At 41.1% G+C, this 26,617-nt stretch overlaps 1 protein-coding gene across 10 annotated transcripts in view; it reads right to left on the reverse strand.

The window, feature by feature from the left end:
- NLGN1 (neuroligin 1) overlaps positions 1–26,617 on the reverse strand; it is a 428,576-nt gene that overhangs the window by 304,439 nt on the left and 97,520 nt on the right. For 6 of the 10 annotated variants that reach the window (XM_048314475.1, XM_048314474.1, XM_048314473.1 and 3 more), the window contains exon 1: positions 7,378–7,921. The exons of 2 other annotated variants lie outside the window; for them this stretch is intronic. The gene's annotated coding sequence lies outside the window, so the exon portion shown is untranslated. Of the gene's footprint in view, positions 1–6,415; positions 6,427–7,377; positions 7,922–26,617 lie in introns of those variants that run through there. 2 more of the 10 variants (XM_048314472.1, XM_048314470.1) reach the window with 2 other exon arrangements.

The raw sequence follows: 26,617 nt of genomic DNA on the forward strand, positions 1-26,617 counted from the left end.
CTAGATGACCTTTAGAAGTCCCTTCCAACCCAAAACATTCTGTGAAATATTTTAGAACAGACACTGCTCTTGCATACTTCCCTAAATACTTTCCCAAAGGGATGGGATTTGCATGGGTTTAGTTCAAGAAATTAACCATATTTGTTTAAAAAAATCAGGTGTATGAAATGATAATAGAGGAGGCTGAAATCCTGAATACATGATACACATAAGAAAGGTACAGTTCTGGTGGGGTTTGGTCAGATCCCATATGCCAGCACCCCCTCCACCTCAGAGCAGCCACAGGTCTGGTAGCTCCAGAAAGCTGCTACAAATCCAGCCCTATTGAGATGCAGAACCCTTGCCAAGATGGCCAACAAAGGTATAAATAAGACATCATCTTTATGGGCTCGCAGTCCCACCCCACATTAAGATGAGATTACAAGCATTCTTACATGAATCTGCAAACAACCCAGTGGAAAAGATTTCCAGATGCTACAAGCTGTGTAAATATATCACTCCCAGATCAGAGAAACTGATACCTAAGTGCCCTTACCTCAATTTGATATGATGTTTTGACCACTAAACCTTGTAACCAGTTAGTGAAAAATACAATATTTAAATATAGTAGTATAAAGTATTCAATGGAGTGCTTCAAAATTAGTGAAAAGTTGAATTAAATTGAGTAGATGTCTTTAAAGACTCTTTTAAACTGTGATGTATTTTTCAACTGCACCAAATTTTTATTCTTTACCATTAGTGGGAATATTCACTAATGCTTATTAACTAGTATTTTCATGATCAAAAATCCCTTTAAATAATTCCTGCATCTTAGTTTGCCAAAATAGGAAGAATTCTGATCAAAATTTCTATTAAACGGTTTTTGAATTAGACAAATTAAGCCCATGAGAAGAGGGTCAGTTAAGTCTTATTATCTTCCATTTACTCATATTAATAAATCATTTTCTTAAAATAGTTCTACTTCTTATCTAAAATAATTGTTTATATTACCAGAAGTTGGCTACAATTTTCTAATGTAGACTAGAGCTGTCTGACATTTTGCACAGTAAGTAGGTAACGAAATGGTGATTTTACCCATAACAGAAAGAATGGGTAACTCTGTCACTTATGTGTAAAGTTTTAGACAGCTAAGTAATACAGATTTAAATCAAAAATGACAGATGCACTGGCTTAGAATATAATGGGCACTGAAGTGAACCTTTATTCCTTTTAGCAGCTTATGGTTAACTCTTAAATGGACCACACATTATCCTCACTTTTGAGTACTGTAACTATTCAGCTAAATGATCAAATGGCCATTCTGTTGGTGGCTGCTCTGTGCTCCAGGACACAAAGATTCCCTGACCTACTGTAGAAATTCCACTGAACTCATGTTAATCAGAGGTCATCCTGGAAAAAAAACCCCAGATGTTTCTCATTTGAGAACTTCAGTATCAAAATCTGTGCATTGCATATCATTAGGTCAAGTGGGAGTTACTTTGATTCATATTTCATAAAATATACACATGCTTCTCATCTGATCACTGTAGCAGAGTGTCTAGAACCCACACAGAGGCTCCTGAAACTAATTGTCCTTTTGTTGTCTCTTGCAGGTGAAAAATTTAGTTATAGAATTGTTAACAAAGTTTTTCACCTGCTAAACCCTTGATTCACTGGGGTTAATGATATGAGGAAAATTAATTGAATTTTCTTCACCACCCTTAATACAACTATAATATCAAGCATAATACTACCTTTAATGCTAGTTCATCCCCCAAGGCAAACTTTCATATCAGATTCATAAGAAAGATATCACTTTTGTATTTTCCTGGTCAGTAGGGTGTTAGGAATTCAAGATAAAAAAAGCTAGAATACAGATAATACCACTTCTTGAGGGAGAACTCTGCAAATAAAGATGCTTGAATGAACTCAGATTTGTCCATGAATTGTTGTTCTATTCGGATAAAATGCAGTAACAGTTCCAAGCATACAAAACCCTTGTTGTAGAGCTAGATCAATAACTAGCTCTTCAACAAGATAATTTTTTTTTTTTTTTTTAAAGAAAAAGACCAGCAAACTTCCTTGTGGCAGAAAAAAGAACCCATGCTTTTTGTTCTTGATCAGATGGTCGAGATGGTCCCGACTTCATTAGGGTAATTGAGATCAAGTTCCAACTCATCACAAAATTCACAGACGTATAAACATAATTTGTTAATCACAAACCCAACATCTCTAACTCAGCTCTGAAAGTGCTCTTGACTGGTATTACCAGGCTTTCCAGAACTGCAGAGTGCACACTACAACTTGAGTGCAATACTGACATTAGAGGGATCTATCAAGTTGAAGAGGTTGTTTCCTGTGATCTAGCATTCTGTACATCTGTGACTTTACTTGCATTTGTTCCAAAATGAATTTCATGCTTAACTTGTTTTTCTTAATTAAACTTCCTTTAGCAGTTTCTAATACGTGCATTATTAAAACTCATTAGTCCCATTCATGCCTGCCTGTCATTTTTGGCTTCATATTCATGTACCAAAGAGCTCTGCTGCTTTATATAGGAGGCAAATTAAATAATAAATATGAGAACTTGAACGTTTTATGAGTGTCAGTATGAGAAAGTGGCTGCAAGGCCCATAAGGTTTCACAAAAAAAAAGCATTACAGCTAAAGCTAACATGCTGACACATCTCTGATCTATAAAGTCTGCAGTAATGGTAGCAGTAAAGCGTTGTGCCATAGATGGGGAATTTTTCTCTCACATGAAATAGAAATAGGATATAGCACAGACTATATTTACTGTTGTAAAAAAAATTTCAAATAAAATTTCCCAAAAGCTTAGAATATAACACCATTAAACGTCTACAAAGATTTAGTCTTTCCATCTGACTTCACGTGTAGCTCCTATTATTCAGCTCCTTGTCCTCTTTTCATTTTCTACCCCTGTCCGTGAGAGACTTATTTCAGCTATAGCAACCAGGCTCAGTCCCCCTGTAGTCATGTCCTGGCCACGCTGACCATGACTCCAGTGACCAGAGGGTCTCCTGACCCAGCAGCAACGTCTCGTGGTGACTGTTCCAGGGCCCAGATTCTCCACAGAAATAAACCATCATTGTGAAACCAGTTGAAGAACAAAAGCCCCATCCCACAGTGCCTGTTTTGCGCAGGTTTGAGAATGTCAAAATATTCAGTCTATCTGTAAGGTTTCTCCTGACTAAATTGTCGTTTTCTCCTCATGAATATTTCTAACACTGTGTGCCTACATAACACTTTACTGCTTTCAAGTACTGTTTTGGAAACTGGGGGACGGGGTTGGGAAGGCAAAAGTTAAGGAACAACTTTAAGTTCAGATATTGAACTCGAAAGCTTCAGACAAGATGTAATTAAATAAAAGTATAAAACACAACATAAGTGTATTCCCCTCATTAAATTCCCAGAACCAGTTCAACAAGTGAGCTAATGGATTCTCTAGGCAGGATGTGATTGAGGAGATTTAGAAAACATCTTTTTAAATTGCCATTTAAGTTCTCTGCTTCGTTGAAGGAATATGAGTTACTTGAAATACTATAGTTGTAAAGTGTTCTTGACCACTTTTATGATTTTACAGTCACGTGGTGCTAATTTCCAAGCATTACATTCATGGTGCAAAAGACCTAACCAAGCATCAGCAGAAGGTAAAAAGCTACCCAAAGGCAACACTAAAACTGATTATGCAGAAAATATTATGAGGACAAAACAGAAGAATTCAACAAATGGGGTAAAGAGAACTCAAATTGCCTTTCTTTTAATGGCCTCATGTTTTATTTGACCACAGCAGTGGAAAAACCATGTTACCCTGCTATGCACAGCCCAGATCTTTACGTGGCTTGGTAACCATGAGGATATTTACAGTACAGACACTGTGAGCCCTGGTTTCACACAGCTGGTGCTCCCTCACACCACCTTTTGTTTTATAGTGAGAAGTGCCATGGTAGAGTGAGTGCACAGTAAAATTTAACAGGGCACTAAGCAGCCAACCAGTCCCTTTTTATCTCTGGAGAATACACAAAACATCATTAATATGCAATTAATAGTTATGGAAACAAAGTCTGTTGGAAAAAACATGGGGTCTTCACAGGCAGGTGGAAACGTGCAGCTGAGTCACCAAGAAGCCAAAATTATTTCCCCCTGTAATCCTGCTAATTCAGTAGTAATCCTGGGGAATGTAATGTCATCATTTGTTATTAAAATTACAGGACATGCTCTCAATATGCAAGACATGATGAAGTTTTGCCATCAGGTTCTTTTGGTTTTGTGGTTTTTCCTCCCTCCCTTCCATACAAACTCTTGTGCAACAACTAGGTATCAGGGCAGGCATCCCCATGTGAGTGCTTATGTTCCCCTCATAATGCAGAGCTCAGAACCAGGGCTACAGTAATGGAAACAAGCCTCTAGAACAGCCTTTATTCATCAGTCAGGACCTATTTTTTATCATTATTTATTATACTTACCATGGAGGGATATCTGGGACTAATCAGAAACTATATCATTTACTGGATCAGACTGATAACTGCCCATCCTTTATTAAAAGAAATCCCCAGAGGTTTCTACTGGATCTCTAGCAAAATGTTATATTTTCATTATTTGCTTTCAAAGAACGTCTGTCTCCTTTTGCCCTTCTTTTTTCACTATATAATTTTTAAATAGTTCCTTTTTCATGTGATTAAAAAACCATAATAAATATGACATCAAACAAATAATTCAGAGCTAGCCAAGGATATGTAATACAGCTCTACATCTCTATTAGAAGGGAATATATATTTGCTTTTAATAAAGAAAGGCAAGCCAATCCATTACGAACTGAGACCACATCTAAGTCTCTGCTTTCTTCCCTTTTCCCCAGACTCCATTTGAACAATTAGAGTGGTTTATGCTTGTGTGGATGCCAGTGGATATTAAATATGTAAACTGATAAAAAATACAACTACCACCATTACCATGTTCAAATTCCTCCATTCACTTGCAAATCAATTTATCTGCCTACAGCTCTGTCCCAGTCTTTAAACAACCCTCCTCAGCAGACTGCTCCACCTGCAGCCAAATAATCCAGAGAAAACCCACTTTGGTAAAGACATTTAAGTATCAACAGCTAGGATATTATCTTCTTACCCTACTCTAGGAGAAGGGGTAAGATAACCAAAGCAGCATCAGGACAGCAGCTCTCCTCCTCGCTCCTACACTCACTGCCTTAAACAGCCTGAACCACTCTCATGGCTTTCGTTGCTACTTCAGTTAATCACAAAACAGAGGTGTTCAGCCAAACCCTGCTTCCCAGCACACTTAGCATGATTACCCTCAGCCTCATTTTTCTCCCCACAGCCTGCATATGATTCGCATGAAACGTACAGGATAAATGGGATCTCTTCGTAGGTATCTAAGGATCTCCTAATCGTTTACTGCAAAACTGCTTTTGCAACATCATTGCAATCTGTAGCTACAGTCGAAGAAAAACAGTATCATTTATCAAAAAGTAACTAAGAAGCAGTCTTCTTTAACCCTGCATCCTACACCAGTAATAGAGTGGGGGAAGAAAAAAAAAGAAAAAATAAGTAATCCTTCCCAGCCACTATTCCCAAACATGGCTACTTAGCTTTTGGCTCCCAATCTGCAAATCTAATTTCAAAGATGCAGAAGTGGTCTGCGTGTTACAGCTGTTGAGCCCACACAAGTCTCAGTGCAGTCAATGGGAATCAGTATCTTTGAAAATCAGGGCCCTGAATAATGGGCTCTATTTTTAAATGCTCGTTTATACCATGCATGGGTCTTTCTCTTGTAAGGTGCTTGTAATAAAGTACGTATAATTTCATAAGTATCCTTTGCTTCAACTAAGCCAGCCCAGAAAAAAAGTAGGGGGAAATGTCCCAAAGCTCACAGTACAGCTCTTTCAGCAATAACAATAGTCTGTAGATGCACCAAAAATGCTGCTACTGTAAAAAATACAAACAAACAAAAAAACCAACCTAGGTCTTAAGGGAGCATGAAAAGGTTATTGTGAGCATTGCCAAAAATACATGGTTTCAGATGTGAATTATCTCTGTGAATTTACCAGTATGGTCTGGTCCCACTAAGGCTCTGGATAAATGCAAATATTGCCACAGTGGATGGCAGTGCTTGCAAAAAATAATTCCTAAAACAATTTCTTGCACTTATGCTGAGGAAAAGAAAAATCTGCTTCATTTCAAATTCACAGAACATCTAAACGTGCTAAAAACATTCACTTTGATATTTATAGCTTCTACAAGACATATTTCCATTTTATACTAGTGGATTTTAATGCCATAGTTGTTAGAGCTAAAACAAACTGGCCTTCCAGAAAGCAAACCCGGTGTCAAACTAAAATGATATTCCTTCAAAAGGTCAGCAAATTTACAGAATGAAATGGCCAGTCCAGATTGTGTCACCTGCACCAGCAAGAACACAACACTATAATCAAGCCCTGGTTTGTTTTATTTAAACAGTTATTTGAATGTAATTGCTCTTAAACCATGTGCATCCTTAAAATTATTCCAGACAACATCCTTTCTTCTGATTCCAAGGTAACATTCTGGCTTTAATTATAAGTCAATTAATATTAAGTAATTTAACTGATTAATTTTAATTAAACCTGTTGAAAATTGATTTTCCTGTAGCAAGATGATGCTCTAGTGCGATCATCAGGAAAGGAGGATGGGGGGGCGGACGGGGAGGGGGGGGGGGGGGCTGAGGGGGGAGCAGAAGAACCAGCACTCAGCACCCAGGCGAGAAAGAAGATGTCTGAAGAAATAGAAGAAGCCATCCCCCGCCAGGCCCGGCAGCCGGGCAAGGAGCCGGCGCTGCGGGAGGCACCGGGGGCTGCGGAGCACCCGCGGAGCTGCGCGCCCGGCCCGAGGCGGGCGGCGGCCCCGGGGCGGCGGGGGAGGAAAAGTTCGCTGGGGCGGCGGCGGGTGCGGAGGGTGTGTGCGTGAGTGTGTGTGCGGAAATCCCCCCGCAAACACCCCCGCACCCCGCAGCCGCTCCCGCCGCCGCGCATCCCCCCGGGCAGGCACCGCTCGGGCTCGCCGCCGCAGCCGGGCAGCCCCCGCGCAGCCCCGCACCCGCAGCCCCGAAGGCAGCCCCGCACGCATCCCCCTGCCCGCGGACACGCACACACGGGCACACACGGCTCGGAAACCGGCCCTGCCGAGCGCTCCCGGGCTCAGCCCCGCAGCCGCCCTGCCCTGCCCTCCCCGGGGCCCCGCGCCCGGCCCGGCCGCCCCGCTCCATCCCGGCTGTCCCTCTCTCCTCCATCCCGGCCGCCCTGCTGCATCCCGGCCCGGCCGCCCCCTCCCTCCTCTCCATCCCGGCGCGGGCTCGCCCCGCACGCCGGGAGCATCAAAGTATTTACCAGTTCACGGCCGCTTTCCCGCAATCGCAGCTGAAGCTGTAATCCGCTGGATTCGCCTCCTCCGGCTCTCCCAGCCGCTAGGAGCGAGAGGGCTCCCAATAGTGCTCCGGACACTTCCCAATTATACCGATTTTTATATATTTTTCTCCCCTTTCCTGGGATCGGGGCGCGGGGAGGGTGGGCTGGAAATCCCCATCCGGAATCCAGCCTCATCCGTGCGGAGCCACCTCCATGTAAATCCGACCATCAGGCAGGCAATGGAAATGATCAAACGCTACTTCTCTCCGTCTGCAGGCAGATAATCCCACTAATCCAATAGATCTCCCCCGATCCGAAATTGCCCTCCAGACGAATCCCTTTCGCTCGGTGTCCGGCGGGCGACCGCGGAGCCGCGACGGTGCCCCGAGGGGCACGGGAGGGGCGCGGAGGGGTGCGGAGGGGCGTTAATCTTTTTTGGCTCCTGGATGCACGGCTCGCTCAAACCGCCGAGATCCCTGCTTTTTCCCCTATTACACGTTTCCACTCCAAATTGCTGCTGGATGAAAAATGGTACAAAGATACCCCCAGCGGCGGAGCGGCGAACAGCGCGGGCAGCCCCGGCCCCGCACCGCCCCGGGCGGACCGGCCTCCAGGGGACCCGCCCGCAGCTCCACGGCCCCGCAGCGGGGCTCGGGGGTCCCTCCGGCGGCCGCGGGCAGCGGCACGGAACGCACGCACCGCTGTGAGCGCCGGGGTACGAGGGGATGCCAGTGCAGGATGGAGGTGCTTCACGCACCTGCGTGCGTGCGGGTGGGCTGCAGCCTCTTAGTTAATTATGCCCAAATTGCGTAATTTATATATAGTTTGTATAGAGAGATGTGGATTATACTCAAATATTTCACTCGGGTGTAATTTAGGATGAGGCCGTGGTCTCACTTACTTGGATTGGCACTGTCTGCACACAAGGTATAAGTGACTCCTTTTGTTTCCCCTTGCTGTTTCTTGAAATCTTTTACTTATTTTTCATTGCTTTCTTTCATTATTCTTTCTTTCATTATTTCTAATTGAGGAAAAAAAAATATTCTCCGACCCCAGCACTCACGCTTTCTAGGATCACAGCAGAGAATGAAAGTTGAAAACTCAGGGGACGTGGGGAGAAAGGAAGGCCGGATCAGAAGGACAAGGAGAATAGTCCTTTGAATGCTAAAAGGTCTATTCATTTTTTAAGAACAGCCACATCCACACATTAAAACATCCTGATTTTAGCCTCTTGTAGAGAGCTCATTAGCATCTGTTATTTTAGGAGGTACTTCCCTTCACTCTGTGTTTAAAATCTGTATTTTGCTTCATTTATATCCACCTTGGTTTAAAATATTGACACTAATCAAGCACAGCAAACCCACTCATGTTTCCAAGCCTACAGCCCCAGGCAAGGTCTGGAGGTGCCTGATAATTTGATAAGCTTTTACACCCTCACCTGAGAGCACATCCCAATGGAGGCAAGGTCAGTCCCAGCCTCGCTGGGCTGTTTATGTTTCTGAGTCCCACTGAGGATCTGGATCTAAATGTCCATAGCAGGAGTGACAGGACACAGCAGCAGTTTATCCTGTGACATTCCCATGTACTGGAATAATCGTGGCCTGGGCACATTTTTCACCTGTCGCAATAACTATTATAGTCCATGGTTAATTATGAAAGTCCAGAATCCTTCAGTACTCTGAAATTTAACTCTTTGGCTGTCACCAAAAGCGTGCAGCTCTCAGGTATGGGAGGGAAAAGCAGAACATACTCTGCTGACAGAGCAATCCTGTGCACGTTGTTAGTCTCAAGGGAATACTACATGAAAAAAAAAAAAAGGGTTTCAAAACTAGAAAGAAAATTTGTATATGAAAATCAATCACTTGCCACCAGCCACAGATCAACCAACAGCCTAAAAACTATCACCAAAGAGGCAATACCAGGTGAGATATTCTGCCATTCTTCATCCAAACAAAACCCTGGAGGAGCTTTATCTTTGGGTTGTTTTTTGTACTGAAAAGTAAGAAATAAAGGTGGAATAAAATAACTGCACTCTCCTTGTCACTCTATGAGCCACTGGAATCCAAGTGGGCAAAGTTTTATTCTCCCTCCTTCAAGGAGGATGTATCTATCTTCCCCAGGTTCCCTGAGCCACCATGTGAACATCTTGGAGTGCTCTGAGTACCATTTCAGCAGATTGCCCCCTACTAACTGTGGGGGGAAATCTACCCAATTTCTCTCTTTACCGTGTCTTTTGTAGGTGGCAGGAGCTGATAATTTACACCCAACTTGTAACAATCCCACCTCTGGCCACCAAGTCTCCATCTGGTCCTAGCCCATCTTCACTTGTGCAGAAATGGCACCAAATTGTTGAGCATGTTAAGTTTTTCTTTGACTCCTTCTCACAGCAGAGATGTGTGGTATCAGTTCATTCACAGATCACTTCTGCTCTGGCCTGTCCCCAAGGTTGGAGTTCCTTTCCAGAGCTTTTCCACTGTCTTTCACTCTACTTCCATCCTCTGTGCTTCAAACATTTCCCTCCTTCTTCCCTCCGGGGGCCTCAATAGCATAACAGCTCTCAGCCAAAATGCTGCTGGGGAAAGAGAAATACTGGCTTGTGGAGGGCAACAAGATTTGTCTCCAGTTCCAGAAAATTGTGCAGGTTCAGGAAGGGATATTTGGCTTAAAAAACAAAGTGTGGGGCTAATACCTCTCTACTGAGATGCAGTAGCAACAGCTGAGCCTACATATGTGGTAATAATATATTATATTCTGATATATTATAATATATGACATGCTGGTATTACCAGCACAATGTCTGGTGCTGATTCAGTCTACAACCAGGATGTCCTTGCCTTTAAGAACTAAGTGGTCTGCATGCACATATTTATATATATATTTATATGTATTTTTTTATATATATATAGGGTTGGAACTACATGATCTGTAAGGTACTTTCCAACCCAAACCATTCTACAATATACACACATACATGCCTATATATAAATGTGTAGAGAGTGTTCGAATTTGTTTGAAACAAGGGGAGAAGAACCTGTAATTGATCAGAACTTTGTTAAATATGTTTTAATGCCCTGCATGTCAAAAAAAAATACACTTTCATTGCAACCTCGGGAATGCAAAACTAGTTTAAAGACTGGCATTGTTTAATATTTAGTTTGGCTGAGTCTTGATAGGGTTGTGTTATCTGCATTTATTAAAAGAATGAAAAGAGAGATAAATTTCCATGGACTGAAAATCCGTGGAAATTTCAAAGGCCAGCATCCTGCAATATTCTAAAATTCTCCTCTGCTCCATTTTCTCTGTTTTAAGAACATGAATCCCTTCATACAACCCTCATGTAAGCACCTAACTTCTAAAAAGAGCAAAACACACAATCAAAAGCTAAAAAGAAGAAAAAAGATCCCAACTAGCAATCCAAGCTAAAGTGCACATTGAGATACATTAAGTATGCACCCAAAGCTTTGATGGTAGGCAAGCTTTTTGATGCAACACAAGTTTCATGAGCGACTGAAATATATAGCTTAAGACATTCAAGTTCTTTTTTCAAGTATAAATTTTATCAGACTGTGTTTCTCAAAAAAAATTAACTTTTCTAATAGGTAGAACAGGTGGAATTGTTTACATACACAAGATACTAAAGATTCATTAATTTGTCTCAAGATAGCTCATTAAATTTTGTCTTGCAATAACTTTGTTAAATATTTTCTTTGCTTTTACAAAACTTAAGATTACTCATCTCTGTGCATTTATATTCTTTAGATTGCCCCGGTTGCCAGATATTTAATGAAATTATAATGCCTGTCTATGAGCTGCTGTAGTTAGCTGCAACTGCTGAGTTATTGCCATTCATTTGGTTTAACCTCGCCAAGAAGAGCCACTTAAAGAGGCCATCCCTCTTCACAGAGCATCTTCACAAAGACACAGGGCCCTGACAGTCCTTCAGTTGCTCCAAACACGGTTATCATTTGCTTTCTTTGGTATTTTCTTTTACACTAAAACAAATACATTTTAAAAAATACAATGCTTTGCTTGTGTGGCAAAGAACTCCTTTGGGACTGGTCAGAGTTTCACATATCAGAAGTCAAGAAAATTAACAGCACTAGTCTGAGGGTTCCGACTTTAACTCCTTCTTGCCCACAGAAGTGCCCAATACTGCCATCCCTTACGGCCTCACCTCCACCTCTGCTGCACTTAAGTACTCAGGAGCACTGGTTTCCTTCCTCCCAGCCCATGATGGGGCTCATGCAGTTTTTCATCTGATGGGATTTGGATTCTGACATCATACAGGTTGTCCTCGGTGACATTCACTTTTTATCATTAGCACCTTGTGCTGGGATGTTTAATTGGCTATGTTGTATCTCTGCACTGTAGATTTATTTTGCATTTTCATTTAATTAACAGCCATGACCAGTGGCCTGATGGATGGCAAAGCATTCTGTGAAGAAGAATCCTACTGGATTAAAAGCTTTGCTGGAAGGTTTCAAACACCCACTCAGTCTGAACTTCTCAAAAGCAATTTTCTGCAAAGTACCGTGTTCCCAAAACACAGTGCTCGACAACAGGGGAAGAGGAAGAAAACAGGACCCAAGATGAAACAAACCCTGTTCCTACAGACTCACCCCTCTCCAAGTGTTGACTGGATGCTCAGATGAGCACAATCCACCCGTGGCTAGTCTGAGATTCAGAATTTCAGGTTCTTTTGGGTGCTGTTAAAGACGGATATTGATAAAAAAAGCCACTGCCAGTGTTCTTACTGGAACTTAATCAGTAGATTACAACACATTACAACGCTGTGCTTGCCAGGGAACTCTGAATTAATTATAAAATCCATTTCCTTGTTTATGTGGCTGGGAATACATTTAGTCCAGAGGAGTTTTATGACTTTGTTCCTTCCCAAAATTTCAGTTATTATTTGAAGCCATAATCCAGCAGTACCTTGGTTTGCAGTGACCCAGTAGAGGAAACTACTGGGCTAGACTTTGTTTTCTAAATTATGGAAAGCATTTATACAAAGATTTTTCTGCTCATACTGTGTGAAAGCTGACCAATTTCTAATTTTTCTAATTAAATTGGTTTAAACCTAACACTAAGCACATACTGTATTCTACTTCCAACGTGCTGAGTTTGAAAGCACACAGGGACATTCCCTGAAGGAGCTGCTGTTCTGAAGCTCTATTACATGCAGTTTGTATTCATTTAGACCCAGCAAGCAAATGACAGAAAACTATGGGCCAACTTCATCTCTGATGTGATGAAATGGAAGTTGGAGGAACCTCATCAGAGGGTTTTTGTTTCCTAATACTTAAACTCAGCAGAGAAAAAGGAACACATAGCCTGGATGGTTAGCATTTTCAAGTATAAACAGTAAATTGTTTTCCACGTGCTTTTACTGTGGCATACCTTTTCCTTTTTCACCAGTCACTTTCCATAAGCGAGGAAAGCTTGAACTTCTGTGAATTAAGACGTGCTGGAACCTTGACACTCTCTGTACTGACAGAGCATTTTAGGCCCTTATTTAAATCAGTCAGTAATAAGATGACCGAAACACATCATGATTTTACTACCAGCTTCTCTTGGCATCTGTTTGCCTCCAGTTACGATTGCGCCGATAACTTGGTGACCGATATAATTGGCCTGGCTGTCATTATGGCTACTGGCCAAAAGAGGCAAAGATGTTTCATAAATTTTCTTTTCAGATGCACCAAATAACATGATCCATTAATTAAAACTCAGGCAGTCGCAGTTAATTCCTGACAACTGAAAAAGATGCAATTTGAAAACACTCCTAAAGAGCAGTAAATCACTTCCAATCTGCTTTGTGTGAGCTGCATTTGAAAGAGGCTGGGGCATGCTGGGGTTTGGGTAGGGCTGGGAGTCAGAGCAGAACCCTGGTCTGGGTCTGCCAGTGACTGGGTGGAGACCTTGAGCAAACTCTTTTATCTTTCCTGCCTTTAACTCTGTCTAATCCATTCTGATTTTTTTATAACCAGGGCAGAGACAATCTTCCCATACCAAGGAGAAGGGGGAAGGCATGTAGGGATTCCCAGGCTGGGGAGGAGAGGGAGGTCAAGAGGCAGCCTCTGCCAGCCCCAGCTGTTTGGCACTGACCTATGCAGCTGCCTGCAGGTGCAGCAGCAAGTCTGTGCTCCTGCAGGGAACTAAGAGGCCTCTGAAAGAGGCCAGCCACCCCAGAGGGTTGTGTGGGACTGACTGATTTTGTGGAGGAGTCAATATGAGGAGTGCTTATGAAATTCTGCCAAAATAAGCAATGGGAAATAACGAACCAACAGAAAACCCTTCATAAAGGACACATTCCTGTACTTTGGAGGCATTAATCAGCATCAGTGGTGATGGGAAATCCAGGAGATAATATAGATATGAAAATACTGTTGTACAGACTTTGTAACACATTCACCTGCTTATCTTAGTAAGTCTTAAAGCTTGTCGTGGCTGGGAATCCGATTCACTGCACAATGACAAACGACACAAAATTGACATGTACAGGCAAGAACACACAGGCAAAGCAGAGAGAACAGAAACTGCCAAGGATCTCCAAAGCAAAGACACCTGAAGAGCTCCTGAACTGAAGGACCCAGAGAAGCATCATCTCTAACTGGCAATGAGAGGGGTAATAATCCTTCTGAAAACACAATTACTTTTAAGAAAGTAAACTGAAGGCATATCAAATCACTTGTGGTTTCTGAAAATCTCACTGTAGCATAAGTGAGCTGTTCTTTACAGCCCAATAATACTATTCCTGTAAAATCTAGCAGCCCAAATGATTTAATAGCAGAGTAGCAACAACAAAATTCCTCATTGTAGCTGTGTAATGGGTGCATGTTTGGTTATGAGCCTTTGTGTCTCTTGCTGCACATAGACACCAGATCTACACGGTGAGGCACCCTGGAAAACTGGACACACCAACAGCACCCCTGCTCTATGCAAAATACCTGCAGATACCTCTGTCTGCCATGACAGCAACAATGCAACCTCAGGAAGCCTCAGCTGCCATCCACGTAGGCAGACTAGAAGAAAAAGTTAAAAAAGAGAAAGAAGCATCATTAGAGAAACCGCAGCAGCCTATAAGGCTATTATTTAATTGATGTCATAACCCAGGAGAGTGTATGATCCTCTCTACACTGTGGTCATGTCACAGAGTGCTCTCTACATGGACTTTGAAACTGCAGCTGTTTTTTATAACAAGATCAGCTAAAACCATCTGAAAGTTAAATCTATACAAATACTTTGTAATACTTATCTGTGGCTGAAGTGAATCCCACACCCAGAAAGACATGACTTTGAATTTTAATTTTCAAATTTCTAGGTCTTGATTGCAGAATACTGCTTTTTCTCCCCCCACATCTGGCATTTGCAGAACTTAATGAACAATGTCTCTAGCATTCAGAATTAGCAAAATACAACTTAATCTCCTTCTGTGTGCCAAACTTTGCCATTCCCTTGCTGTAGAAAGTGAGCACACTGGTTCTCAACAAATAGTTTCTTAGGCAAGATGAAAGAATTCGTTAGATTTCTATTTCTCAGACCTTTCACTTCCTTTCCTATTCCAGACAAACTGAGCACCCAAATTTCCTATTTCTACTAATAACGATGCTATAAAATTTCTGCTGGCAAATGTTATTATTCCAGCTGAGAAATTTACTCTAATAGCTGAGAAAAAAATCCTGCAGCTAACTCCGTGGTCTGTGCATCAGCCAGTAGAGGGTGCAGGCATTGTGGCTGCATTCCCCACACGCCTGAGCCGGCCACTGCTGCTGCTTCAGCTTCTTTCTAAGGTGGGCAAATATAATAAAGCACCTAACGTTGTGTTATGGGTCAGTTCAATGTTAAATAATGTGTACAAATTGAAAGGCACCTGTTTTTCTCAGCTTTTCGTTTTCTCTGTTCACAGCTGTTCTCAGTGTTTACAGTGATGGTGGGCTTGTGCTGCACACATGAAATTCAGACTGCAAGAGAGGTTTGCAAGCTCACATTGCAAACCTAAGAGACGTTTCTGTGTGATATTTTCATAGTCCCAGGATTAAAAAAGGGGGATTTCCTATCAATAAAAAGGTTTATTTCTATTTTTCAGCCTTCAATCAAACAAACTTCCACTGAAATAAACCAAAAGTGTTTCTCTGACTCTGGGAATATTAGCTTGGAAAGGTGATGTCAGGTAGAGAGGGGTTAAGAGGCATTTGTGTGCAGAGGGATGTTGCAGCAGCCCTTGTTAAAGGGGGAATTATCCCAAGGCACCGTTTTCCGCCTTCCACAGCCACAGTCCTGGATGATGGGGCCCTTGATGGGCAGCCACAGTTCCACAGCACTTTTCAGCCCAGGTTTGTCCATATTTTGCAGCAAGGCTGGCACAGATTGAGTCAGACCATACCTGTAGGAGCCCATGAACACATCTGCTACAGTCCAGCGTTTCACATCTGCAATTCCACTGGCAGTGCCTGCTCTACCCAACTGTCTTGGAGTCTGCTAAGGCCAAAATAAAACACTGGGATTTAGGGGGGATTTAGGCCACGGGAACCTAAGCCCAGTGCTTCAGTCAGCCTAAAACTCTATTAGAGTCAGCTCAGCACCAGCAGAATAAATGAAAACACAATGTAGAACTTGGCAATACTGAATCATAGAGGTGAACAACTATCAAGGAATGATCATAGTGCAATAATCACAAGATACAGACCATGAAAGGGTTTGTGGCAGGTGAAAACAAACACATTTACACCACATCGAGCTAAAATTTGAGTCTAAAATGAAGGATATACTTTTATTTTGGGCAAGAATTTGTTGATCTAAAGGCCAAAACAAACATTCTTGTCTCTTCAGCACGTGCTAAATAACTGACAACATCTTTCAGCATTGTCTGAGGTTTGATTGCAGGTTACTTTTCAAACATTAGACAAGATAAAGCACCTTGCATTCGCACACCTATCTGACAAAATGACATCTCAGAGTGGCTTGATAAAATACGATGGTAAATTTTACAGGTCAATAATCTCTGCCTGGTAGGAGCAAAATCAGCGTTGTCCACTCCTTTCCTACAGAGCTATCAGCGGTGGAAACAACCAGCAACATCCCAAATGAAATGTCTCAAATCTCAGCACAGTCCCTGCAGCCATCCAGTTCATCAAAGTAAGAAACAAGCTGAGGAGAGCTCATGTTCAATGATGCTCTGAGGGAAAATTACTGTCTGGCATCAGCACTGGAAGTAGGATGTGGCTGACTGATGATTTTGGATTGGTTTTTTGGAAAATACTGGGTAAATTGAGTAATTTGAACCAATCATGGACTATATGGTGCAACACAACATTCTTCTGCCCTGCAGTCTCCCTTCTGGGAAATCTGGAGTGGTGGGGAGTACATTTATCAAGAAAATAATGACCCCAAAGAGACTCCTTGAAGCCTAAGGTGGTTTTTTTATAAGAGGGCTCTAGGGAACTAATTAGGAGGAAATAGCTCCTCAATGTCCTGAGTGCACTCCCACTGAGAAAATAAACAATTTACTGATTCATGCAACTCCAGACATCCAAAGATAGTCATCTTTATGACATGTTTTTTGCAAATATGGAACATAGAATGGCATGCAGAGGCAGTGTTTGATAATGAAAGAAAGGTGTATATTCAGGGACACACCCTTGTCATCATTATTTGAATTTTTATCTTTCAATTTGCAATTAAGGTATTCCAAAGAGGTGTGTAGTATACAATACAAAAATTAAGTTAAAAAGATGAGGTTACTTTCTACCTGTTTTTATATCCTTTAACCAATTTCCTTGCCCTGCTATGTTCCATTCATTCTTTGGAAAACAGGAGGTGCAGGAGTTTTGGGTGTAGACAAATGTTCAGGCAGCAAAAGCTCTAGAATCAGCTTTGAAAACACTCAGTTTTGCAAATATTGAATCTTTTGGGCTTGTCCCTAGAAGAGAAGGCCAAGCATTCTGATCAAGAAAGGAAAAAAGTCCTGAGAATGGAAAACAGCAGCAGTCCATGTATTCCAAAGATACAGACACCCAGGAGTAACGTGGAGTATCAGAGGGAGGGCTGGCAAGAACGAAGGGCAGCACATTAATATTTAGACTGAGCATCAGCAGAAACGTCCTGTCAGCGTGATGTGTGAAATTATCCTAAGGGAAGCAGCTGAAGCTTGTTGCTGACAACAATCACTTTTCAGCATTTCAGGCTGGCAGCTCTGTTTCTACACCAAACATTCTCATCAGTCCTTTCATTTTCTGGTAAACAAAAGATACATGTATATAGTTGATATCATCAGCAGTGGACCCATACGAATAGGTTGGTGTTGTGAGAAGCTGAAATAGAAAGCTTGAGCCTGGTGGAAGAAGTGAGCAGGGGCCCCCAACATAAAAAGGACATGGACCTGTTGGAGTGAGGCCAGAGGAAGACACAAAGATGCACCAAGGGCTGGAAACCCTCTGCTCTGGAGCCAAGCTGGGACAGCTGGGAGTGTTCACCTGGAGAAGAGAAGGCTGCAGGGAGACATTAAAGCTCTTTCCAGCGCCTAAAGGAGCTACAAAAGAGCTGGAGAGGGACTATGACCAAGGGCATGGAGTAATAGGACAAGAGGGAATGGCCTTAAACTGATGGAGAGCAGGTTTATATTAGAGATAAGGAAGAAATTATTTACTGAGAGGATGGTGAGGTGCTGGAACATGTTGCTTAAAAAAACCCAAGGTCAGGTTGGATGGGTCTTCGAGCAACATCTTTGTGCTTGGGACCCGTGAATAAAACTGTGGGTCAAAATTATTTGAGAGCTACAAAACGTTGCTCGTCAAATCAATGTTAGAATAAATTGTATCTGGCTTATAAAAGAATTTTGCTAGAAGGAAAATTTAGAGAGTTCATTCTGCCTAGATATCACCTAAAAGATTTATGTATGATAAGGTTTATGTCATTGTATATCGGTGAAACGTGATTGCATACAACTTCCAATTTCACCCTCCTTTCTGGGCAGTTCTCAGAAAAAGGCATCCAAACCAGCAGTCATTTATCCTTGATTTAAGCACAATTTGATGCCTGCTTAATATACACACAAGTAATAATTCAAGACAGCACAAAGTGTGCATTTGACAGGCTTCCAAAAGACACCAATGCATTTTAACATTTTTGCATTTACAGGCATAAATTCATGGGTCTCTCTCACAGGAGATGACTTGAAAAATTCTGTGCACTAATATGTTCTCTACAGAGTACTCATTTGTTCACTGTTTTAGCTGCATGTTCTTCATGCTTTATTTCCTGTAACGCCTATAGGATTGTGATATTCAGAGACCCCATTGCTATTTACCCATACAACACCATCACCACTCAAAACACCCAAAAAATGGGGATTTGCAGGATTTTTCCACTGCACAGATTGTAATGATTATAACAGTCAACAGAAACTCTCTATAAAATATGACTGACAAAACTATGCCCTAGAGAGCAATGGTTAAATAATAATATACATACATAATGTCATTGTTATATTGATTTATACAGATGTGACATTACCTACACTTTATATGAAACAAAAAAGACAGTTAATAAAAGGAAAAACAAGTCATATAACTTATTCAATCAAGAAAAAAAACTTAAACCAATATTGAACAACATATGTACATTATTCTCCATCTCACACCTGCCTTCTGAAACATCCCCAAAGCAAGCGTTTTACAAATAAAAGAGCAAACCAGCTCCTAGATCAAACTTCTTGCTATTCACAGCATGTTTGATCAGACTTGGCCAGAAAAAAGATTTCTCTAAACAAATCCCTCTAAATGAAACATCTTTTCCCCCCAAACCCATCAGCTCATTCTTGGTTCTTTGGGAAACTGTGCACCATTAAGAGTGAAGGTTCAGCTCAAGTTATTCATGAACTTGTTACTGAAGGAAGATTAAAACATATCTTAGCCTACACTGGAAGTTTTTGAAGGTACATAGATTTACTATCTGCAGAAAAAAAAAGGTAGCAACACACTCCTGTACACAGTCCTTGCTAAATTCATAATAAAATTCTTGAGTGCAAAAAACCCACAAAACCAAGTAAAAGGCACTCTGACCAATCATTACTGCAGTCAACATATGTTTCTGAAATTGTTTTTTGACTCAAATAAAGCTGAGGCCAGAGGACACCTGGAGGCCTCTGGCTCCTAATGAAAGAAACACGTCCACTGAGACAAGATCAGATTTTTGTGTCATCTTTTTTTCTGTTAAAATACAGATGGTGTTTCCAATGATTCACAGCCCAAACTTCTCCCCTTCAGCTCTGTTGTGATGAAGTGACCAGACTGAAAAAAGGCTCTTGCTCAGATTAAACCCCAAAGTCTTCAGGGATTCCTTAACCCATCTAAAACACAGGTCTCTACAGAGGATACTTGGTTCAAAAGGACAGAAAATTAAAATATTAAGGGAAATATAACGGAAGATATAAATCCTTACCCTCATCCAGACTTAATATTTGACTGTTCCAATGACATAACTGTGTAAGGCAAGCAAAATGGGACAAAGACAGAATGGTAAACTCAGAGGAGAAAGTTACGGCAGGGTTTTCTCTGCACTCCTTTTTATGTAAAATGTAAATAATTTAGAACCTGTGTACCAAATTTGCACCTCATTTTCTACTGTAAGTTATTACGTGCACAAGATAATTTTTTATGCTGTATCAATTTTTAAATAGACTAAATTCCTCAGATTACGCAACATACCAAAAATAAAACACCAGCTTCATGAAAGCCAGTGGCCTTAATGCAATAAAAACAGGCAGATGAAGTGAAACTTGGCAGCTAAATAATACATTAAGATCAAACATACCAAAAGAAGCAAAGTATTTTCAATGTTAGGATGCTATATCTTAATACATATTTATTCAGTAGATCTAAAATATCAAATGGAGCATAGAAGCCAACAAGAAAAAGTCCAAATCAGTGAGGAGAGGCAATAAATGCCTTCTCCTGGCAGCTGGATGCTTGGAATGATCTAAACTAACTGCTAAAAACACTGAGTGAATCAAGAAACAGAGAACTTCGCATGTGAGCGGGAAGACAGACACCAAATGACTGTCAGACGTTATGACAGAAATCTGAAACACTTTGCACAGTGTCTGAATCCCAGCCTGACTTCAGGATTCAGGCACAGTCACCCTTCTGCAGTGTTTCCCACGGACAAGGTCACAAGCATTTGGCAAATGAAGGTGGCCTCGGACTGCACCGAGTGTGCTGAAGGGGCCAAGCCCTCCTGTCCCTGACAAACCCGACAGCCAAACCAAGAGAGAAAAAATACTCCCTTTCTTCTAGCTTTAAATCCACCTAGGGAGGCAGCATGGATGGTGATAGAGCCATGAAAGGGCATATAAATACTTCAGGACAGCTTCCACTCAGAGCCCGCAGGACTTTATTTTAATAGTTCCACAAGTACAAAAACCAGCTGATACTCTCCTTTGAAAGCTGCTGTGTGCCACTGACAGCTGAGATGATTTACAGGAGCCATCAGAAACTTCAGCCTGCTCCTCTCAACAGTTCATTTTAATTCAAGAAAACAAAGTAAAATGGGCTGCACATTAGGCTCTCCTGCTGTCTTAAATCATGAAATAATTGTGTTGAAATTCATCATGACCTTGTGTTGTGCTTCTCTAAATATCTTAGAATTACTCTTCTAAAGTAAACGAAATCAAAGAAACCTATGCTGCCAAATAAAAAGAGCCTAATATTGATAACAAGCTTTCTTTTCCACCAACAGCCAGACCATTACCACTCCCAGGCTGACAATGCCTGTAAATTAAAATATCCAGTGACATTTAAGCAAGTGGAGACTTGACAGAAATTCCCATCAAGCCCTCCTTGCAAGGTTAAGAGAAGACCTTCAAAAGAAAAGGAATTTGATTGGTGATACATTTCCCAGGTCGAGAGGGGCTTCATATTGTGCCCTAATGTATTGCTTCATTATATCATTTATATGCTTCAGCTCTAGCATCAGTCATCACTAACGACCCAGGCCACCCTCATCCCTCACACAGCACTCATCAGAACTGGCTGCTCTCAACATCTTTGTCCCTTTTTGACCAAGGTACTGGTTGCCATCTAAATTCATTATCATCAACACATGACAGCTACAGAATTAGCTGCAGAAAAGGAAGATTAGATTCCCAAAAGCAGAATTCTGGTCCTTTCAGCGGGGAGCTGAGCAGCGCCACTACCAGATTGCAGAGGTCCTCACCTCTCAGGCTGTGCTGCTGGTTATGAGCAGCTGCTCTGAAGCTCCACCAGTGGAATTGGCTTGCAGCTACCTTTCCCTTTCAATCCAAAATGCAAGAAAACTTCTTTTTAGTGTTCTCCATCTGCAAGTGTGTCACTACTTTACTCTGCAGAAGAATAAACGCCTTGTGCTGCTACTAACACAGGTCTTTGCGGGGATAGAGGGGCTTAGAGAGGCCTCTGCTTCCTCCTTTCAGCACAGTGTGCCCTTTCAGGAGTGCTTTTGAATCCTCCGTGGGACCTCCACCTCAAACAAACCCTCTTCTGCCTCTTCCAAGCCTTTTCCTTCTAGCTACAGTTTTATCACAAAATGGTCCAAATAATGAAATAATCCAAAACTGAAAGGACATCTTAAATCCTCCCTTCAGTCTTGCTGCTCCATCCCAAAGGAGGACACAGCTATTCCTCAGCAGTGTTTGCCAAGCCAAATGTGCTTTGTATTGCCAGTACCTGTCTTGTGCTTCAATCCAAAGAGTAATGCCACCATTCCGGAGCAATTGACACAATCCGGAACAGCCGGTCATTATAAATCACAATGTCCTAATGAAGGATAAAAAGAAAAGGAACATTTATGTGGCAGACATATTTCACAGCACATTTACACTGGCATTTTTCAAGAGCTGAAAAGGTATATGGACAGGAGGTGAGAAAGGAGAAGTGAAATAAAGAACTATGATATACTCACAGGATGTCTGTTCTGAGCACAGACAATTTTCTGAAAACTTTTTAAAGGTCATGGTTGCTAGAATTTACACTGAAAACTTGAAGTTTTTTTCCCCTTCACTTTGCTGATCTTAATATGTCCTTCTCCTTTGTGATTTCATGCCATGCCAAAGCTAGTTACTAACTTTCTTAGGCTTCTTGTTACTATTCAAGGAGTATTATATTTATGATGCACTATATTACTGTAATAATTAATAACAATTTACTTCAGAGTTTTCATTAGTGTGATCACTGACTTGAAATGCAGTGCAGAACACAACAAAATAATAATATTAATAATAGAAATACAAACAAGAGACGCAGTTGTCTGTATACTTCAACGAAGTGGCACCTCTTTTAAGGAGAACTTGCTGGGTTTTAGCAGTATTTAACTAGCATGAAAGGAAACCTTCTATGAGCATGTGAGCTTTGATGTCTGAAGAATTTTTATTGCCATGTAATTGTTTTAGTTCATTTCTCCTGTGCCATTCTGAAGGCTTCGTTGTCACTAGTCTTCCAGATAAAATTCAGTAACTGAGATTCTTAATTTTTAATCTACCTGCTTGACCTTCATACCTTTAACTGGCAGCGAACCTCCACGTCAGACATCACGGCGACAGAAAAATGCCATACAGCACTTAATGCTCCTTGTTAGGCTTCAAACATCTTACTTTTCTTTTCCTCTTTTTTTTTTCTTCCTTTTTTTGTCTCCACTAGGGATTGCTCACGCTTACAGCTGGTGAGGGATGAGCAGGTTAATGACAGGACCATAAAATAAAACTCCACTTAAAGTCAGAGTGAGCACAGCAGCAAGTACCAGGATCTCCTGAAAACCTAAATGAGTCTGCCAAAATGGTTACATATGTAGCAGGAACCGCAAGTAAATGCAAGTCTATGGTCCTAAAGAGTAAGTGTAATCACTATTTTATCTCCATTTAAATGATACATTAGGACAGAAGGAACACCACTGCATTCCTTGCTGCACAAACAGGTATTTAACAGTGGTAGCATTTTATGCAAACTACCTATTAAGCTACTAAGAAAGCTCCAAAAAACGTAGCAAAGTAATTAAATAATGGACAAGGCCTGAGGTTTATTATAAGCCTTCCAAACCATAAAAGCAATGCCAAAAGATAGTATAAATTTTGTATTGTTTGAATGGACTCTTGGAGTCCTGTACTCTAATCTACTCTTTATTACTCATCCACAAAACATCTAGCAATTTTTATTACAAGTCCCATCCATTACAGTATTAAACTTAAATTCAATATACACTGCAAGGTCGTGATCCTGTCGGTGATGAAAAGCTGTGCCTTGTAGAGCCTGCTTCATTTAAGACTTAGATCTCTTGACCTACTAAAAAAAATGTGCCTCACAAAAGGCAGACTCAGATGTCAGAAGGAGTCGGCTCTGCATCCAAGTGGAAAGTTTACTTAGTATCTCCAAAAGATTTAATGGCATGCCAGGCCCGATTTATAAAGCCCTTCTGATGTTCATGTTCTGGAAGAAAACCCCTCTGGGTCATCTGATGTCGAAGTTGAAATTAGTCCTTTGGATCAAATAACCACAACAAATAACAATTTAAGCCAACTGAATGTGCGTTTTACCTGCCCCTGGCCACACTGAGTCCATAATCTTTGGAATCACTTCCATTTTACTCAATATTTGCTAAGTTGTATGTTAGACTTTGCAGTACTGCACCAGCAAATGTAATATCATGAGTAATGCTGGTTTGCAAAAGGTAAATAGCACATTCTGGTCTGAATATATACTAAGGATGAAGTCAGAGTGACATAGTCCAACCTGTGACATTTCTAAATTACAGAGGATCTTATATTCTTAATATTTGGAAACAGGTGCTTACACTGGTAAAAGAAAACCCAATTGTTAAAACATTTTCACATCTTTATCACCTTTTCCTTGCTTCATTATTTTCCTTGCTCCAATCTTATTACCTCTTTAGCATCTGAAATTGAGTGATTGCTTCATCTTGGGAGCAGTGTGATACCTTATATTGTTTACGTTTTGATTCTGGAGCAAGCAGCCAGGATTTGTCAAACAAACAACATAAAGCATGCGTTCTTGATGTGGTAGGTCAATTAATACTAATTGTAGCACTCCTATTATCTCATTGCCCTTGTCTCTTACCACAAACTGTCCAGATAAGGACTTCTGTGAGATAACAAACCCAGACCAGATACATCACCCATCCAAAGGTAGAAAACTGCACAAAACCTGTCTACTTATTGCTTAGCAACAGCTTAGTATTGCCTTAGTATCCTGATTTGCCAAGGCAGTTATTTTGCAGAATCATAAAATTGTTCAGGTTGGAAAAGACCTCCAAGACTGCCGACTCCAACTTCCAACCCAGCACTGCCACACCCACCACGAAACCATGCCCCCAGGTGCCACATCTACTTTTAAATACCACCAGGGATGGACTCCATCATTCCACCAGCCTGTTCCAAAGCTTGCAAGCCCATTCAATGAAGTTTTTCATGGTATCCCATCTAAACACACACTCACCCACCAGAGCTACTTGAGGCCATCTCCTCTTACTCTGTAACTTGTTACCTGGGAGAAGAGACCAACCCCCACCTGCCTACACCTTCTTTCAGGTAGTTGCAGAGAGCAATAAACTCTCTCCCACAAGCTTCCTTTTGTCCAAGCTCAGGAATGCATGAGGATAAATAAAAAAACATCTCTATGATAGTTTTATTTTCTGTCTGCACAAGAAGATGATCTTTTCCTTTTCCACCCAGAACTCTCCTCATGGAGGTACTGAATTGGTCTAATAAAAATCTTTCTTCCATCTCCAAAACTTGTGAGATGGAATCAGTTGTACCTTCATATTTAGGGACATATTTACTGTTAGCCACACAATTTTGACCTCTGTGGTATGAAGAATTACTTTCAAGTCAGTATTCTGTAGCAAAATACCTGCTTGTGAATGGTTGTCAGGAATAAGGCTTCCTAGTCTGGCCTAATGAACTGACCTAGAATAGAGGAAAAAAGAGCTGGGTTTCTAGCAAGGGTGCTGGGATTTGTAAACCATGCTGGGAATGCAAGGACACTGTGGCAAAAACACAGCCACTGCTGACTACCTTGTTCCCACTGTGAAAACAATGGTAGAGGCCATCCCAGAAATTTAAACAGTGAGTGCAGGATGAAGCGTGGAAGACATATTTTATAAATGGAAACGAAAAGAAAAAAAAAATTTCAAACACTTAGGGACTTCTTGTGACACTCCCATTGTTAGGGATGGGAGCTGAGCCAAAGTGGTTATACTTAAAGGGAAGAGAGAGTTTGGAACTGTTAAATGGAAATATTTTGTACAAAACGTGTAATTAAACTGTGGAACACTCTTTCATTGTAAAATACTTTGCCTAACAGCTTCGGAGGATGTAAAAAATACATAGATTTTGTAGACATAGGGACACATGCAATATATCATATCCAATTACTCTAAAATAGTGTATTACTCCCTATTTGTAGCACAGAAAAAATACATCTTCCTATTCAAGATCCAGTGCTATCAACCACTGGGGTAAATATTAAAAGTGCTCCCTAGAAGTACATGTCTATAACTGGCAAAGCAAACAAGAAACTATGAAAAAAACCCATTTTTCACACTTCAAGGAATGGTGTAACACTGATCCTTATATGCAGAGCTGAGCCTCATGTCCTCATTAAAAAGATGTGTTTTCTACAGACAGACAAGAAAATTGAGTAAAGCACATACAAGTTAATTCACAGTTCATTGATGGAACTCTTGATCTACTGAGGGTCAAGTGATTAAATCATTGACCACCTCAGCCATTAGTGAGCAAAGCCATGTCACTTGCAGATGGTTTACAGCTGAGGTGACATTACAGGAATGAGCAGGTAGACAGGTGATGAGTACTGATTATGCTTTCTATCCACAGAAATAGGTGAGGGGGATAAAAATAACAAAAATCCCCAGGCAATAACTTAGAACAATTATTTGGCAGCACAGAATGTTTTGAAGAGACCAGAAAAATACAAAGCGTAGGAAGGCAAGAAAAGGTTGATTCCTCATTACAGAAAGAAGGTAAAGCTTGCCCTTCTCTCATACCAGCAGGAGCTTAGTGACACCTCATTATTTTGGAAGTTGCTACTACAAACAGCTCTACCAAACATCGAGTGACTGAAGCACCTGCTTCCCCTTTTACCTTTGTCTCTGAAAAGCATCGAGCTTAACATTATTCTCTTTAGAGTCAGGTGGGCCTTTTTTGTCTTGTCTCATA

This window comes from Corvus hawaiiensis, chromosome 10 (genome assembly GCF_020740725.1).
Source record: "Corvus hawaiiensis isolate bCorHaw1 chromosome 10, bCorHaw1.pri.cur, whole genome shotgun sequence".
NCBI lineage: Eukaryota > Metazoa > Chordata > Aves > Passeriformes > Corvidae > Corvus > Corvus hawaiiensis.